Here is an 18,816-nt window from a genome sequence, read left to right as displayed (position 1 = left end):
TTTTGTCTTGCCCCTACTCTACAAATTTATTGCTCTTTTGTTGAGATGTTATATAAACCCAAATTCTTACCACCCCTTTGAGTTACGCATCGCTAATGCTCCCATGTGTATACGCCATAAGCATTAACAGATGTGCTTGCTTTTCTCTTTTTAATCTATCTTTTGTCAGTTTAATTTATGGGGCCTCTGCCAGAGAACCTAAGATAGGTAGAGAAAAAGAGATTATTTTCCCTTTGTGCAGTATCTAAAAGTAGAATTTTTATTATATTTTTAGCCACACTACTGTAATAGGCAATGGTCCCTCTTTAATACTAAAGAAATGATGAGAATAATAGCACCATAAAATTTAGACATGTTTTACTATACAGTAACCATTTCTCCAACTTTTCTAACATAGTTACAATTTCAAGTACATTTTTCCCTTGCCTCATACATCATCAAAATGTCCTTTAAAAGGTTTAATATTTCAGTTTCTAAATTACTTCTTTCCCAGAATGCTTCTGCTACCCAGATGTTGCTAGAAAATTTTAGTTAGATGTGTGCTGATGATTTTACTCAGAAGCATGACCACTTTAAATAACCTACGGTCTTTGGAAGACTTTGGATCCTTAATTGCCAAGCATAACAATAAAACACAATTAATTTAAAGTATATCTTTCATATTTAAATTGGGGACTGCCTAGTGTTGGTAACAGATAAATAACAGGCTGAAAGAAAAGAACAAAATTTCTCGCCTAATATAAAATATAAAAATCTTATCTAAACTTGAAATAAGTTTTTATAGTTTACTGAGGCTTAGAAATCCCCACTAGCTGGGAAACTAAAGCTTTTCTTTTTTGTGAGAAAAAGTCTACCAAACCTTTTCTAAATCTACACTTATAAAAACATATTTAACTCACTGAGGTAAAAAGAAAGTTGGTTTAAGGAACATGGCCCTGTGGACTGACATCATATTTCAAAATTAGCAATGTTACAGGCCCAGATAGGAGAAATCAAGTTCAAGTTTATGTCCCCAAATAAATTTCTAATACTTTGATAGCTAGATGAGTTTAAACTATTTTCAGACTAGAGATCATCTAAAGGGGTAAATTCTAAATTGATGGCATCTAAATGTGCATCCTTTGGGCAGTCTTTGACGTAAAGGCATCATCCATGTTCCCACCATGTTCCACGCTTCTCCCATAAGTGGCCCCCCTGCCAGTCTCCTTCCCTGGTCTACTGGGTTTCAGGGAAAGCAAGTGTAGGTCTTCTCTACCTTTATCTCCACATTCAAAAAAGATGCATTAAGCATTTTTTTTCTGACAGCAACTATACCAACTCCTAAAAGTGGATATCCATCAACTCATCAACTTTCTCTCCTTACCACTGACCAGGACTTCTTGGTTCTAACTATCTGATAATTTCCCAAACTTCCAGGGCCCATCTTCACTGAGCTTCTTTATCAACTGAACTATGGTTAGGAGGACCAAAGCTCAGCTGCATAGAAGGGAAAGATCCTCATTCATCAAGATGGTCAGTATGAAGCACAACTCAGGTTGTAAAGGGACTACAGCTCTCGCTTTGGACTAAGGTAGAATACCACCAGGGGGCAGCAGAAAGTTGATGAAATTACATACTCATCCCAGCACCTTTCCCAAACTGTGAAGGATTTTGGAGACATCTTCCAGTAGAGATCCTGATCCAGCAATACAACTAGGTGTTGGAATTGCAAGGACTAGAACCCCTGTTTCCTAAACCATCCACTGATGCTCCTTCCACTACACCCATGTGATTCTAATGTGGACCTGGTGACTCTACAGTTAGCAACACTGTCATTTCCATAGTTTTCCAGGCAGACATACTGCATCTCTGAGTTACCCTACAATCTCACCTAAACAAGACCATGTCTAGGATGTAGGACCTCAAAGATGTACAAAAGCCCACAATTAAAGGGCATACAGTTCACCAGAAGCACTAACTCTACGACAATCACTTAGATATTTATTCTTGCTTTATATAAAAATGTACTAAGCTTTATTTTCTGGCTTCTACAACTGTAACTTAACACAACAAAATGAGACCCTTGCAACGAAATCAATGGTGACAGTTGATTTGTAAAAATATTATGCAAAATGACATAAGTTGTAAAATGAGTTAACTTTTTTACAGGCATGATAAAATTAAAACATCTGAACAAACAGAGCTAAGGCTATTGTGCATTAGGTGAAATAAGTTCTTTACTCTTAAAAAGCCTTGACCTTTTATCACTATGTTATGATATAGTGAACTAAGTTCAAAATGAGTCACATATAAAGTGTCTTCTCAACTCAATGCAAGTTCATATGCACTTATGACATCTCTAACATTAACACAAATTTGACAGTGTATAAAACGTAGCTTTAAACAAATAACCATAAAAATACCAGTCAAAATACTCCATAAATGAAAGACAAATATCAGACAAAATATTTTTTAATGTCATAGATCACAAATATAAAGAGCTCTTAAAAATCAGTTAAGAAAAAAGACTTCAAACAAAGATTACAAATAGGCCAATCACATACACACATGAAAAAGTTTTAAAAAAATCTCACAAGTTAAAAAAAAAAGATGGTGGTGTGTATAGCTCAGTGGCAGTGGTAAAAGGTGTGCTTAGCATGCACAAGGTCCTGGGTTCAGTCCCCAGTACTTCCATTAAAAAAAAAAAAAGATTCCATTGAAATTTGTAAGACACTTGAGTGTGGGCAGGTCTGTTAAGACAATATAGTTTCGTGATCTGGGAAGCTCAGAGATTACTTGGCTTTTTTTTTTTTTTTTAAACCATTCTTAAGGAAACTGGATTTTTGGAAAGCTAATGCCCATGAGAACCTGTTTATCTTATTAAAGAGATACATGTCAGCTTCTAATGTATTCATGAATTATATAATAAAGATGATTATATATTTAAAAAATGAAAACAATAGCAAGGTGCCATTCTTCAGCTACTGAGTTGGCCAAGATAAAAAAAGAATCATAATAAAAAAAAAGAAAAAACAGGGTCACCAAGGGTCCCCATTCTGCCAACTGCACCTCTGAACTTCATCATGAATTTGCTTCTCTTTACTTCATGCAACCACCATGTTTTAGCCAACACATTTCATTTGAATTACTGCCACAGCCTCCTCAGTGATGTTCCTGTGCTTACCATCCCACCCCAACACCACGTGCATTCTCCACAGGGTGGCAAAGAGAACTTCTTCAACTGTGTGATGCCCATCTCTGAAATCCTGCAATGCTCCCCACTGCCCTCAGCATAAAATCCACATTTCACTATTACACAGCTTACAAGACTCATCCTGCCTTCGTATGGTCAAGTACCTCCACTGTCCACTACACGTCAACCGTGCAGGTCTATTTTTAGTTCCTAACCACCTCAGGGCTTTTGAAAATGCTGTTACTGCTACCTGGGACACTTTCACTCTGTTCTTTCCTTACTATTGATTTCCACTCAATTTTCAGGCCTCCACTGTTATGTCATCTCTTCACAGAAGCCTTCTGTGATCATCCTCTTCCCCATACCATCTTACTTGTTGAGTGTCCCTCTGCCCTACTGGAGTGGAAGCCCCATGACGGAAGGTCTCTTGTGTTTTTTCATCATTGTGTCCCTAGGAGCTAGCACACAGTAGGCACTCAATATAAATATCTGCCTCATGAATGAAAAAATAAATACTGGAGAAGGAAGGGAGTTGACTATATTTGATTCTAAGAACAGACGTCTAAAAATAGGTCTAAAACCCAGATTCATCACAGTGTGAGGCTGACCAGCTTATTCTCAATAAAACTCATTTATTCTCTTTAAAACTTCCACCTGTAAAAAAAAAAAAGAATGAATCTATAAACCATTTCATCAAAAAATTTAATTAAAAAAATAAGTAATCTCCTAAAAAGAAATACAGCCAGGATTTTCAGATGGGAAAACATACTTTCTTTAATCAGACCATTTCTTCCTTTTAGACTTACTTCAGTAGAAGAAGAAAAATAACATTGAGCTCTGTTGGCCTCAGTAGGAACTTAATTTCTTAAACATATAAAAGGAGTCGGCATTCTGGTTGTTATGTCTAAAGAGAGGCCTCAGAGAGGTTCCTCAATTTCTCTTCTTTGCTATAAACAAATTTAGAGAAAATGCAGAGCCACTATTATAATATAAAAACCAAAAGTATTCAAACAAAATTTATAGTTTTGTATTTACACAATAATGAATTAAAGTAAAAATACTTGGGTTTTTTTTTTTTTTCCAAATTGTATAAGTCATTTTCTACCTAAAATGAAGCCCTCCTACTTTGCAAAGTTACCAAAATCCTCCTCGGTAGTTTGTTTAATCAGATTTTTAAGAATGTCACAGGAAGAAATACAGCTTAAATAATGAGACCTTACAGATGCTTCTCAGCAGCTTCTGAAGGTATGATAACTCCCAGATCCTTGATGACATGAGTTGTTCAGTAATCTGCAATAGCAGCTGAGACTCTGGTTGGAATAATAAGGGAACACAGGCACACCTGAGCAACACAGCAGCAAGAATGAATAATGTCCCTAATTATTTATTACCTAATAGGCCCTGATCACTAAAATAGAACTGCAAGAATCACTGTCCTGAGTTGTGTATTTTTTTTATGCCCAGATCATGTAACACTCATTTTTTCAAAATTTTGTACGCATTAACACCACAATCGTTTGACAAAATGTCAGTTTCACATACGAGAACATGATGTTATCATAACCTGAAAAGGTGGCATAGCTCATTAAAAGTGTTTCAAAATCTTGTCAAACGATCTAAAGATGTAAACTGTGAGATCAAATAATTTAACTTTCAAATGTCGTAAGTTATTTTGGCATAAAAGAGAAACAGGGAGCAAGGGAAAATATGGATTTCATTTGTAAAAGAACAAAACACCAGTCATGAAGATCAAAACCGGGAAAATGATGAAGAACAATTATGTACTAACCCCGGGGGAGAACAATCTCTCAATCTCTCAATGTGTGGGCAAGGGGGTAAAATTTAGCACAAAAAATGCCAAAAATGACTTTCTAAATTATTTCTGAAAACTACATTCTTACCATAAAGTAACAGTGGCAGTCCTATGGGTGTCTATTCCATATGTGATCATGTTCCACGCCTATGCTAGAGGAATCAAACTACGCACAGAACAAAAGATCCTCGGTGGGGTGAGGGGAGGGTAACAGCTCATTGGTAGAGTGGCAGGCTTAGCATGCATGAAGTCCTGAGTTCAATCCCCAGTATCTCCATTAAATAAATAAATAAATAAATAAGTAAACAAACAAACAAATAAATAAATAAATAAAAATAAAGGATCCTCACTCCTAAAGTAAGGTGTTTTTTTTTTTGTATAGAGCTAAGTATGTATCATACAGATCCTGTTCACTAAAGGACCTTGATGGCCAGCATTCAGAGAGCAGATTACCAAAGTGCTGTGGCCAGGCGACAGGAACATCAGCTTCAGGGAAGACACAGCTCAAATTTATCTTCCATTTATATTCCTAATGAGCTTTTCTTTTTGGCATAAACAGAGCCAGCACTAAAGAGCTAAGGACTAAAAATTGTACATACATAGAAAAGCCAAATCACTGAATCCAGATAAAACCAAACATTTATTAAGCACCTACCAGGCATAACGCATTGCCCCAGGTATTCTGTGAGACAGGGACACATACGCCATGGTTCCTGCCTGACTAGATCCAAAAACCAAGTTCCTACTCTTCTCCAAACCCACCTCTCTTGCATGCCTTCTTCAGCAATTCCATCCTACTATATGCTCTGGCAAAGGCTCTTTGCTGGCACTCTCTCTCTGCCCCTATCCAATCCATGAGCGCCAATCCCATTAGGAAAAAGACCCATAACACTCAAAGAACTATTTGTGCACTAATCGGAAACTTTTATTCAGAAATACACCATACTTGAGTAAAAATAGTCAGGTCTAAAACCTTCAATGGGCTAGTATAACACCTGGCACAGAACAGGCTCTTAATAAATTGCTGAATGAACGAATGAATGAGTGGAATTAATCATTACTAGTGTTCAGCATATCCAAGCACTTAAACTTAATAAATATCTCAGTTCCCACCTCAGGGCTATTATTCATCATTAAGGAACATCAAACCAGTGTCCACAAGAATGCAGAATAATGCATGGAACGTGGAGTTACTTTATTATTCCCAAATAATTAAGGGGAGGTTTTGTTGCTAAAGCTTATTATTGTATTGAGCACCTACTACTCAAGCACTAATGTATCCCTGTCAATGATAATTCATAATCCAGGCAGAGCAGCAGAGAGAACACGCTAGGGTAGGATACAGGGAACAAAAAGTGCCGAAAGTGTGAAATAGGAGGTAAATACAAATAATGTATGCTGATTCAAGAAAGGTAAAAACAATCGGATAAAAATTAATTAAGACTGCCATAACCTCTATGTAAGGCAATGTGACATTATTTACCAAAACCTGTAACATTCTTTATGTCCCAGAAATTCCATTTCTAAGAAACTTGCATACAGAAATATTAACAAGTTAAGTCAAGACATACATTCAAAAATGTTCACTGCAGCCCTGTTCATATAGCAGAACTTCCAAAAGCACCTAAACATCCTTCATTGTAGTTTGGAGAAATAAATGTGGTAACTCCTCACAAAAGAATACCATGAGGCCGTTTCAAAGAATGAGGTTTATGGATGGATATCAATGTGTCTGTGATAGAGAAACACATATTACTTTCATTTTAAAATGTATATACTTCGAGGCAGACTCCATGGCTTAGCTGGTCATGGTGCCTATATAATCAGAAGTATGTATTTTGCTGTCTGTGTGTGCATACATGTCTGAGCATAAAAAGCCTGGAAGTGTACACAATACAGAGGATAAGGGGTAACAGGGATGGTGAACTGGAGTGGGTGAGGGAATGCCACTTATTTATAAATGATTTATATGCAATAATCACATTACCGGTCTGCACTTAAAAAAAAAAAAGATTAGAGAGAGTGCAAGAGGAAAACGGGAGAAAGAAGAAGAGGGAAGGGAAAAAAACGATTAGCAAAGAATCCTCAAGTCCTGAGTTATGTGTGTCTTTTAAAATATAAATGGGCATCTGTGAACAGCTGCCCAAGACAGGCAGTCATGAAATTCACTTTTTCTTGCAGCCGTATCTTCTTGGGATTTCTACTCCCCTTCTCCTTCCCCTTTGGAAACCCATATTGCTTTGGACCTGCCCCAACTTTGCCGGCAGTGGTACTACTGGTAAGAAAAAAGTAAAGCAAAACAGAAGGGAAGAAGGATTGGGAGAGCAGCCCACTGTCTTCCAAAGCCCCCTGCAGGCACTGCTCTTCTGTCCTAGAGCCAAGCCCAGCACTTGTCCTGACCCTGATGCTTGCTTAAGTGACAAAATTCACAGCAGACTCACCCAGCCTGGGCATTCCTCAGAAAGACCCCCAACCAAGACCTACCCAGTCACCAAACTAAACCTTTTTCTTTTTCTTTCCATCCAGGATTTGAAGAAATAAAGAGAGAGGGTTCTAGAATGCAGACTTTTTTTTAATCCTCTTTCCTTTCTGATGGTACAAGCAGTACAAACATGACCAGCAGAAGCACACAGTATAGTGATGGGGCTGCTCAGGTCTGGGGCATGTCCCTGGGCATCCAGACTAGTAAGAGGCAGGGACCTTCTCAGTTTCTCCAGGCCCTTGAGTTCCTCGCCAGCCCACGAGCAGAATCTGTAGGGACATCTCCAGGTCACTGCCTACCTGGCTTCCTTCTGCTGCCAGAGGCTGCAATGGAGTGATGTGTGGCCTGTTCAAGGACCATTAAGAACCTGCTTCCCAAACTCACTTATTTGTATCCCAATTTACCAGCTCCCTATACCACCTGTATTGTTATGTATGTAATAGTCTCCAAACTGGCTCACTTTCTGCCTTCTTTCTTTAAACTGTCTTGTCTTAGGCAACAATATCCATGAAAACAGATATTTAATGTATTGGTGATTTTTTAAAAACTAACAAACATTAATATAACTGGCAATTTAAAAACTGTTGTCTGATTCCCACAGTATGTAAAACAGTTTGAGAACAGAGTTCTGAAAAAGCCATTCTGAGGAAAGGTACTGAGGTGCAAACAAGAGCAAATGAACTCTGCGTGCTCTGCTTATGTAGAAGTGTGGGGCTGCCCACAACGATGGAACTTTCTGTCTTTAAGAAAGTAATAGAAGGGGAAAAAGAAGGGACAGTGGGGGAAAATCCTTTTGTGAGTTTCCTCTATCACTATTTTCAGTTTACTTTAGATCAAATTGCTTTGGTCCTAGGGACCCACTTTTGTTCTTAATCTTAATGTTTAAAAGACAATGATAGAGCTTCAGTTTGGGATGATAAAAAAGTTCTGGAGATGGAGAGTGGTAATGGGTGTTCAACAAAGTGAATATACTTAGTACCACTAAACTGTGCACTTTAAAAATGGTAAAAAGCCAACCATGCTCAGCTGCTGAGCTGAGGAGAGTCATGGGTGGGCTTGGGCGGGGCGGGGCAGCTCTATACGGTCTACGTGAGTCTGTCTGTCTGTGCCCCTTGGCTTCTTTCCCATCTACCTTTCAGAGGTTTAACTGCAGCATGCAAGGGAACACAGGGCGGCTCAGGAAGGAATGAAATCCTAACCCCCTGGCTAAACGTTGGCATCCTGCTGCTGCCAGGTTTGATGAGGGAGAAAGTGGTACTTGGGGCACCCCTGCTCCCAGCTTCGTCTTCCTCTTCCTCTTCCTCTTTTTAATTCTCTGGTACTGCTGAGGTTACGACTATTAGATAAAACTAGATTGTTAGATTATACATAGATCACACGTATATACCTTTTATATTAGGTAACTTGTACATGGTAGTAAACATGGGAATTAAGAACTGGGATTATAGTTGACTGACTTTGGACATGGGGGCTTCCGGCGGCATCAGTCAGTCTCAGGGGAAGAGTCCACACGTACGACAAGAGGAAACCAACCCAACAAATCAGTACCCTTGTGAGCAATTCCACACAATTACAGTTTACCTTCCTGGAAAACTTTCAAGGATGTGGAAAAATGCATTGCTATTCTATAGTGCCAATTTTAAGCAAGTTTCTGTTCAGTACATGTATGACATGATCATGGTTTTGTGATAACTGTATTGTACATAGATTATATGTACACAGAAAGTAAGATTTTAGGTCTACATATCAAACTGATGATAGTTACCTCTGGTGACTTAATAATTCTACTTATCTTCTCACAGTTCAAAATTTATTATAACGAATACATTTTTTAATCAATAAAAGGGTATAATAAATAAATATAAATAAATAAATAGCTGTTTTAAAAGTGGATGTCTTCCCTGAATATACACACACACACTTTTCTTCTCTACACCCACTCGCCTTGGAAACCCCCCCAAACACACCCCTGTCCTCTATTATCATCAGAAACTAAGAGGAGAAACTGGCGAGCTGACAGACTAAATTTAGATCTGAGATACAGTTCCTCTGAAAAGCACCCCTTGAAGTAGCTCTGGTCTTATAAAACTACACTTCCTAGGCCTGTCACTCTGGGCTTCATTTTATGAGCTTCTGGTTTTATCAAAAGGCCACAGGAATTACAGACTATTAAAAATAGCACCACAGTATGCTGGCTGATACAATACCTTGGCAAAGAGCAACTTGTTTTCTGCATTTCTGTAAAACACTTAACACATACTAAATCAAAATAACAAAGGTCAAAGTCTTTGGAAGCAGGTTATTAACTTTAGGAGCTATAATCAACAGCACGATAGATTCTTACTAAGAAGGAAGGAAAAAACTTTAAAAACATGAATGCTTAAATCTCTTATTTGAAAGTACTTTATAAACTATAAAATTATCCAATTCTTTAAGCAAAAATTTTGGGTAAGTTTATTGTACCCATTTTATAGGTGAGGACACGGAGGCTCAGAAAGTAAGTGACCTCACGTTAGACCTTTGTGCTGCAATTCTAATTCTATTACATCAAGGAATTGTCCAGAATGTATCATTAAGTTATTTAGACTTGAACAGAGCCAAATGATCCACATCTTTTTTTCTTTTAAAGTTTAAAAAGATCTCCATTGTAATTATATTTTGTCAGAAGTTTGAAAATTTACACAGGATTTTTTTTTTCCAAACTTGCATTCTCCTCCTTACCCTAAAGTTTTAAAACAATCTACACATTTTTTCAAAATATCCATCTTTTAATAAGACACAAAGATGGTTTTTTCCTTGTATCTATTGCACCAAACAGGAAGAACTTGTATAACTGTGCTAATGACGTTTACAGAGAGAGGTCTAAGAGAGCTGGGCAGTAAGAAGAGAAAGAAGCCTGATATTTACAATTTGGAGATGCAGCATACAGAAATTATTTGAAAAAAATCAGAGCAGCTTTATAATGAATAGTTTTCATTTTTGTTGGTAAAAATTTACTTAACTTTGATTTGAACTCTTTATGTGATTTTTAAAAATTGCCTTAAATATAAAATTCTCTATTAATATTTCTCCATACATACACACACAAAATATAAATATATAATTTTATAATATTAATGAAACATATGCATTGTATTTTTTTCAACAGGCACAAACATTCCCTCCCACCACCACCCCCACCCCCAGTACAAGGACTGTCTAATGGGGACAGAGTACTCAGGGCTAATGTTCTGAACACCCATATTCAGGCATGAGGCAGCCCTAAGGCGTCACCAGGAAAATGAGCTTTGGAAAATTCAAGACTATGTTAGAATTCTTCCTCTTTCTTTCACTAATAATAACTACCATTGGTATGCTCTTAGGTTAGGAACATCTGAACCTAGTTGCCTCATCTCTAAAATTAGAATAAAAAATATGAATCTCAGATGGCTTAAAACATTTTTTCTTTTTCTTTTGAAATAATTTTAGATTTACAGAAAAGTTGCAATAGTAGTACAGAAAACTGAGGTATATATTTCATCCAGTTTCCCCTGTGTTAACAACTTAGATTATTAACAGTTATCAAAATCAGGAAATTAACTTACAATATTATTAATTAAGAAATAGATCTTTTTTGAGTTTCACCAAATTTTCCCCTAATGCCCTCTTTCTATTCCCACAATCATTGAGTTATTATATCTCCTTAATTTCCTCCAATACATGGCAGTTCCCCAATCTTTCTTTACTTTTCATGACCTTGACACTATTGAAGAACAATAGTAATTTTGTAGAGTGTCTCTCAATTTGGGTTTCTCAGATGTTTTCATGATTAGATTGCAGTTATGCATTTTTGACAGGAATATGGCAGAAGTGATGTTGTGTCTTGCTCAGTACATCATATCAAGGGGTATGTGATGTCCATGTCTTATCAGGGGTAATGCTAACCGTGATCTCTGCTGAAGCTGGTAACCTCAGAGAGTTGTTTTTGTTAGCAGTGGTTCTAGAATCCAGTAAGTCTTCAACAAACAGCAGCTATTGTTACTGTAAAGTCCAAACTAAGAACAGAAGTTTTGTAATCAGGTAGACTAGGGTTCCAATGCCCGTTTTGCCAGTTTCTGCCATGTGACCAGGGACAAGTTTTTTAACTTTTCCAGTTTCCGCAGTGTCCAATAAAGACGAAACTACCTGCAGAGCTGTTATGAAGCTGTTATAATGCTGTTAAGAAGATGACATGAAGCGATACATGTAAGGCACTCAGGGCTTGGAATTCATGCATGTTCCATGAAATCAACCAGTGCCATTACTTTTTAAGTAATACTTTTTAAGTTACTATTTTTCTGCAAAATAACCACTATGACTTAAGATAAAGGAATCTGAGAAAAATGGTGAGCTGGAGCATCCTGGGAGTATACTGGAAGGATGTCCAACGACGGAGGAAGGCACGGAAGAGCCAACAGCACATGTCTTACTCCATCTCATCTTTCCATTGGAGAAACTGGTACTGCAAGAAGAGTTTGAGAACACAAGGCATTTGTGCTTCGTTTCTAACATGTTACTAACCACGTGATGCACCAGCCAATTTCCCACTATGTGCCACGGAGGCTTCTCCCTCGTCTGTTCTCTCTTGTAAAATCACTACCTTCTGCTTGCTGGGATTTCCTGCAGGGATTTTTAGGCTGTGACATAGGACATCAAAATGTTTCCTTCTGCAGCTGGCCTCTGCTGTTATACTTGGATGGAGATAGCTACAAAGGCAATTCTAGAACACCTAACACACGGTAGTTAAAATAGATCCCTGCTTTTCAAATATAAACCTAACCCTAAAGGAACCAGAAAGCAAAGTAAACTTAAAACTTGGGGGGGTCTGGATTCCAAACACTGCTTTATCAGACCATATGAAGCATTATAAAGCTAATTACTGCTCCACAGCCTCTGTGGATTTAACCTCAGCTTTGGAAAGCCATGCACAGACATGCGAGAGTAATGTGTTCTGTACTGCAGAGCACACTGCATTACTTCATAGAGCTTAGATGTTCGTCACAAAAGCATTAGAGCATCATTAAGTGTTGAAGTAACTAGAAAATCAATATGGGTGACAACAGCCCTCTGTAGGACACTATTATTACTAGGCCAGCACCCATACCTTAGGGACCGGGAAGTGAACAGTCACCTAAGTTCTCTCAGTGCCCAAGTGGAAACCTGTACACCACAGAGCTAAAATAACATACATATGCAATTCCCTGAACAAACCAACCTGCCAGGTAGAGAAGGATGCTCTGGCTCCCAGCCCAGGACAAGGACCACTGGCTCAAGTGACCTCTAAATGACTCTGAAGAGCACTGAAATTTTCAGAGCGCAGTTTAAGCAGAGAACTGAGCAGGGTCAAGAGTCCACAGTCTTTTCTCGGCATACTGCTGCCCCACGTGTGAGAGGGAAGGCCCATTAGTTGCTTTCTCACTTTCCTGCTCAGCCTCCCAGTTAACATTACTGAGAATTTACTAGGACCTAAGCTTTTATACTATGTGCTCGCTGGAATCAAAGCAGTTCTATGAAAAGGGTTAAGAATCTCTACTGACAGGTGAGGACCTAGGCCCCAGAAGTGAGGGGAGGCACTCAAGGTCACAGGGTGGAGCAGGGCTCCAGCAGCTGGCTCCAAGGCCTGTCTGCTCCACCACTGAGCAGTGTGCTGTCAGTGGGACATCATCACTCCCTTTCAAACCACGGGCTAAAGGTAACAGAAGATTATGGAACGTGTTTTCGGTTCCTTAAAATGAGGCGCACCATTACCACAAGCCCTGTTACTGAGAAATTCTCTCTTTCCCTGTGGTTTCAGAAGCATAAGTTCTGAGTCCAAATGTTCCACCACTGGGGAGGCCCCTAACTAACACAAGACTCTCCACCTCCTCCGCCCGCTGCCGGCTAACCTGTCCACGGCCCCCGCCGCGCTCCATCAGCTGGGAGACAGCAGCTGGCTTCCCGTGGAGCCTGAGCTGGGGACACAGACTTCCTTCCAGACTCTGAGCACCTCTCGCCCTGCAGGGACCACACAGACAATTCCTGAACATAAGTCCTATTCGGAAAGGTGTGGATAAACACAATTAGCTAGAGAAGGAAGTTCCACACAGTTTTACTCTCCTCAACCACACAGACAAAAGTGTGGAAACATTACTGAGAGAGTCCTTCAGAGAGCTCCCTTTCCCAGGTCAAAAAGCGCTCCCCCCACTCCCGTTCCCACTCCCCGAGGCCCCAAGCCCTAAGGAGCTATTAGAAGGACCAAATCTCTGATTTATATGGATTTGCATGAATGTATTTACCTTACAGTAGTTCTTCCTTCAAAAGGGACATCCTCCCCCTTATTATAAAAGCAATATATTCTCTTTATAGAAGATTCAAATGATGCAGAAATACATTCAAGTTTGATAAGAAGGAAGGGTGGGCAAGTGAGCTTCCTCAATCCTATTCTTCAGAGATAACCAGCGCTAACAGTCTGGTGTACATCCTTCAGAGCTTTAAAAACATGCAAATCTAATTGTTAAGTGAAAAACGCAAGGGAGTAGGTTTAAAGGTATGGTATAATACCATCTGTCTAAAAGAGAGGGAGGCAAGGAGATATATACATATTTGCTAATATATACATAAACTATTACTCGAAGGCTTCAAAATAAATAGTCAGTATTGATGGACTCCAGGGAGTGGACATGGGTGGCAAGAATGGGAAGGACACTTGTCACTGTACATCCTTTCTCATCATTTGAACTTGGAACCATGTGACTGTATTATCTGCTCAAAATATCAACAGAGTTAAAAGTTGAAACAGAGAAAATGAACTTATTAAAAGCCTGGAACAGTGCCCCCTATAGAGCAGAGACCCAACAGATACAGCAGAATGAAGGAAACAAATGATCTCTTTCACCGTAATCAGAATTACTCCGCTCACAGGGCACGTGCTGTTCCAAGTCACCTACCACACATGACAACACCAAAACAAAAACACTTTATTACCGACAAGGAAAGGTGACCACGATCCATCAGTTCTTGCAAGAAGAATGGTATGAACTAAGAGGGAAGTAAGATTTAAGATGTCATCCAGCAACTGACAAAGGTATCAACTATCATTCTGAACGTTTTCTCCCAAGACTCCTGTGGGCAGAGAGAAGGTACATAAAGCCACCCAAAAGTCTGGGTCCACAAGCCTGAGAGACTATACAGTAAGGGAGATAATTTTTCACATTTAGTTTACCTTAAATGTTTTGCTCTATCATATAATAATGGGTTAAAATTCATCCAAAACCCATTGTCTTTGCCCAAATCTTCAAGAAATATGTGTTTATCATGTTACTTCCCACTTCTTGACCCACCACATCATATCTGGGGAATTCAAACACCCCAAACTGAAAATCAGATTCTAGTTGAATCTTCCACAACTGGGGTCAAATCAAAGGCAAGTGCTTTACCCAAGGTCACACGTCAAATACTGTTAAAGCTGAGACCAGGCTCTGAGAGCAGTTTCTCAGTGAGAGTCTAAGATCTGACTGACACTCTTTCTCCCCATCCCCCCACCACAGCTATTACCAGGTCCCCCAAATAAAAGGTTCCCCGTATTTCACCTGGGTGCAGAGGCCCACGGCCACTCACAGAACCACTCTTTCACAGCCCCTTCACCAGACCTGGTGAACGCAGTCTAGCTATGTCCACAAAACATAAAACCTCTAGCAAGCCCTGTTTCTCATTAGATTTTGTATGAAGCTTTTTGTTTTTATAAACAAAACTGTTTCCAAGCACTTCAGCGACTATTCTGGCTGCACCATTTGCATATTGGTTAAGGCACTATTGCAGATCTGTGTGTTTCATTTATTTGATAAAACCAGAACGTTGGTATGACAACATTTGATTTACCAGCTATTTTGACTAATTTAAAGTTTGAAAATAGTACTGCCTATTGTTTAACATCTTCTATGAGACACATTCTCCCTGATTTTAGCTGGCTTTCCCTTAATTTTCCCAAAGCTACTTCATATTAAAATTAGATTAACCTTTATACAAAGAATTCCTTGAATAATAAACAATGGTACAATATCTGCACTGAAATTATGTTCAATTCTTACTCAAAATATTTAGTACTTTATATACGTACAATGTCCATAAATCAAATGCATAAATCATGTTTTATGAACTACACCTGCAGCAGGCAGCCACTTCAGCAGGAAACCCATTCTAACCGATGCAAGAAAAAAAAAAGTATTTTTGGGAAAAACAAATACACATATTTTTAGATTACTACTATAAAAATTTCCCGAATAAAGCATCAACTCAATTCCCTTGGGGGAATTTAAGCCAATAGAATGCTCATATCTAGATATTTTAAAAGGAACTGGGAAATTTGATGCTTGTACAAAATTCCTACAGGGGTGAAGGAATGTCCAAACGGTTTCTCTACTGGATCAAATATCTCTAACCCCCAGGAAAATTTCACATTTTAGGCTCAAATGAATTCTACTGTTACAAAAGTAACCAGTGCACGAAGGTAAAGGCGGCAATGGTCACAGTCTGGATCTGGGCTGGCAGTGGAGAGAGGTGGATCACAGTGTCCTGGGGGAGAGATGGTGATGTCAGGAATCAGAAAGCTCCAAAGACATTGTGCTTGCTGCCCGGACCCTGCCCTGGAACAGGACCCAGCGAGAGTACGGTCCTCTCCAGGCACTTCCAAGACCTCGTCAGAGGTGGTGTGAATTTCCCAAACATTTGACACAACAATGTTCAAGTATCAAGGAAAAGGCACGTTCCAATTTCACAACACATTCTAAAGCAACTCAAAGATCATTCAAAATAGAAAGATTTCCAGGCTACGAGACATAAGACCTAAAGTTGAGTCACCAACAGCCCCCTCTCATCTTCCAACTTCTCTTTTGACTTGATTGGGCGGAAATTTAATATCCTTCCTCACTCACAATGCTATTGTGGGACTTGAATACGACAGATTTTTACAAACTGTGAAATGCTGCACAGATTATTATGGTACCCAAAGGCTGGCAAATTTATCAACGATTAAACTGTAGTATCAACAGTGTTACGTCTAGGTAACCAAAGAAATAAAACAGGATCTAGACACACTCCATTAGACAGTCTTATTCCTTTAAAGCTATGGTTTCTGTACGAGTTTAGTAAGTAACACAAATCATTATGACTTCAGTTTGGGTCTATTTCTTCTAAACACAACATCACACAATAAAGGCCTAGCCTTTCACCTGACTCTACAAGCAAGGGAGGCAGCAGTCATACCTCTGGGCTCTACTAGGAACTGGACCGCGAACTCCACACCAGCAGGGCTGTCCTCCTCAGGGTCCCTGAAGACCAGCCCACTGAGCACTACACAGAGGACACAGCTTCCAGAAGAGCACACCTTTATAACATCACCAGGGCACAGTCCAAGAGTTATTTCAGTAACAAGAGACAAAAGTCAACAGACAAAAAGTAAATAATTGAATAACAAACATGAGAACAAAGTATTGGGAGGGGAATTGTCTGATGTCTGAGATTTGCTTTGGCTCCCCTCTCTCCCTCCTCTGACCCTGAACAAAGTAGGGGAGAGGGAAACATAGAACAAGAAACACAGAAAGGCGGGTGGGAACAGTTCAGCGGTACTGCACTTTCTTAGCAGGCACGAGGTCCTGGGTTCAATCCCCAGGACCTCCAGTAAAAAAGAGAGAGAGAGAGAGAGAACCACAGAAAGCTGATGGTTGTCAACGCTGGGTGAAAAGGATACAGAGTGCTACTAGTCACTCTACATTCTAAAAAATGATCATTATAAATTGTTTTCTAAGATGTAATTTAGTATGAGCCCCACTTTTGCTTTGAAAATGACACTGGGACACCTACAAAAACATAAGGCACCCAGAAAAAATCAAAATAAAATAAATGCACCAAAAAATTTATGTTGGGTGGTGGAATGAAACACACCACTCCTAACCAGAGAACCAGTAGTCACAGTAAACAGAAGTTTCTTCCACCAAGCCTAGTGCATTCATGAACATTTACTGGAGCTACCACCTCTTTATTTTTCTTAATTTATTTTTTAAGGTATACAATGTGATGAGCTGGTATACACATACACTGTGAAAACACCACTCTTTAACAACCCCAGCCATACACACAACATCCCACGAACAAGGTGAGACCGGACTCTGAACGCGCACTCCCCACGGCCAGGGGGGCTATCACCCCCAGCTCCTTCCTCAAAGAACGAAAACACTATCGGTTTCTCTGTGTAAAGGAACCAGGTCAAGTGAATGACAGAAGAAACAAAGGAAGGCAAAAAGAGCGAACTCTCACACTCAAGAACACCTCATCAGACTGATGATAAAAATGTAAAGAAGCCAAAATTACTGCATGCCATTTATTGGGAAGACACATATTCAAGCTTCACTCTCTTTTTTTTTTTTTTTCCTACTATTTCCTCATTCTCTCCACATTTCCTTTCTAGATCCAGAGGCGGACAAGAAATCAGGAAACATCTGAGAAACTGCACAGATGGCAGATAAGGAGGTGGGTTAAGCAAGGGTACACTGTTCTAGAAATTCCATTTGATAAAGGCACTGAGTTCTGAGGCCAATTAACTAGGGATAGTTACTGAGACTGTGGACCTTTTCCGATATCTGTCCTTCAAGAAGAAAAAAGATTCTCTGGACAAAACATCTGAGACACAGGTAACAAAAGCACGGGCTGAAGAGTACAGCTTCTAAAGATCTTGCAGGTGAGCTGATAAAGGTCCAACCCCCAAGCCAAGGAGATTCTTTTGATCTTACATGTCCTCGGGACACTGAGCTCAGTTCATCTTCCCAGAACTAGGTACTCATTACCCAAATGTTCAGACTCCTGAGCTTTGCCACGGGAGTCACCGAGTCATGTACCCCATCTCTATATGGAGACACAGAAGCAGAGGGAAAACTGCCATGGAAGCCAACCCTCTGGGTTGAAGACGAAAATTATTTACGCTCCATTCTCACATCTTTCCTCTCCGAGCCTTTAGAAGAAGGTTGCTTTTCTTAAAAACTAGTCAGTTCCTATCTTATAGATAATATGAATCTTGTGATGTTCCCTATTTTGCAGTGCCCACCAGGAATCCCTGGGCCAGATGTGCACACCAAGTCTACCACCGATTCAGGGCTGATACCTAAATAGTCTAAGTGTTCGTTAAGTGGCTCCCGAACCAAAACATCCACCACCAGCTACGTGAATTCCTACTGCAAGAAAGTCGAGAGTCAGGGATGGTAATATGGGTGGTGGCAAAATGCTGGTTTTCCCCTGGCACTTCACGTGCGTTCTGCACTTGACAGGGCAGAACTTGTCCAGACCTGATCAAGAATCACATCC

At 39.5% G+C, this 18,816-nt stretch overlaps 1 protein-coding gene across 15 annotated transcripts in view; it reads right to left on the bottom strand.

Annotated features, from left to right (window-relative positions):
* The window catches only part of SGMS1 (sphingomyelin synthase 1), a 264,800-nt gene that overhangs the window by 49,710 nt on the left and 196,274 nt on the right, over positions 1 to 18,816 (bottom strand). Inside the window, exon 1 of one of the 15 annotated variants that reach the window (XM_074374010.1) lies at positions 16,726 to 16,743. The exons of the other annotated variants lie outside the window; for them this stretch is intronic. The gene's annotated coding sequence lies outside the window, so the exon portion shown is untranslated. Of the gene's footprint in view, positions 1 to 16,725; positions 16,744 to 18,816 lie in introns of those variants that run through there. 15 annotated transcript variants of the gene reach the window in all.

The sequence above is a fragment of the Camelus bactrianus genome, chromosome 11 (genome assembly GCF_048773025.1).
Source record: "Camelus bactrianus isolate YW-2024 breed Bactrian camel chromosome 11, ASM4877302v1, whole genome shotgun sequence".
In the NCBI taxonomy this organism is placed as follows: Eukaryota; Metazoa; Chordata; class Mammalia; order Artiodactyla; family Camelidae; genus Camelus; species Camelus bactrianus.
Note: the sequence above shows the minus strand (reverse complement) of the source record. Positions and strands in the feature narration are given on the sequence as shown.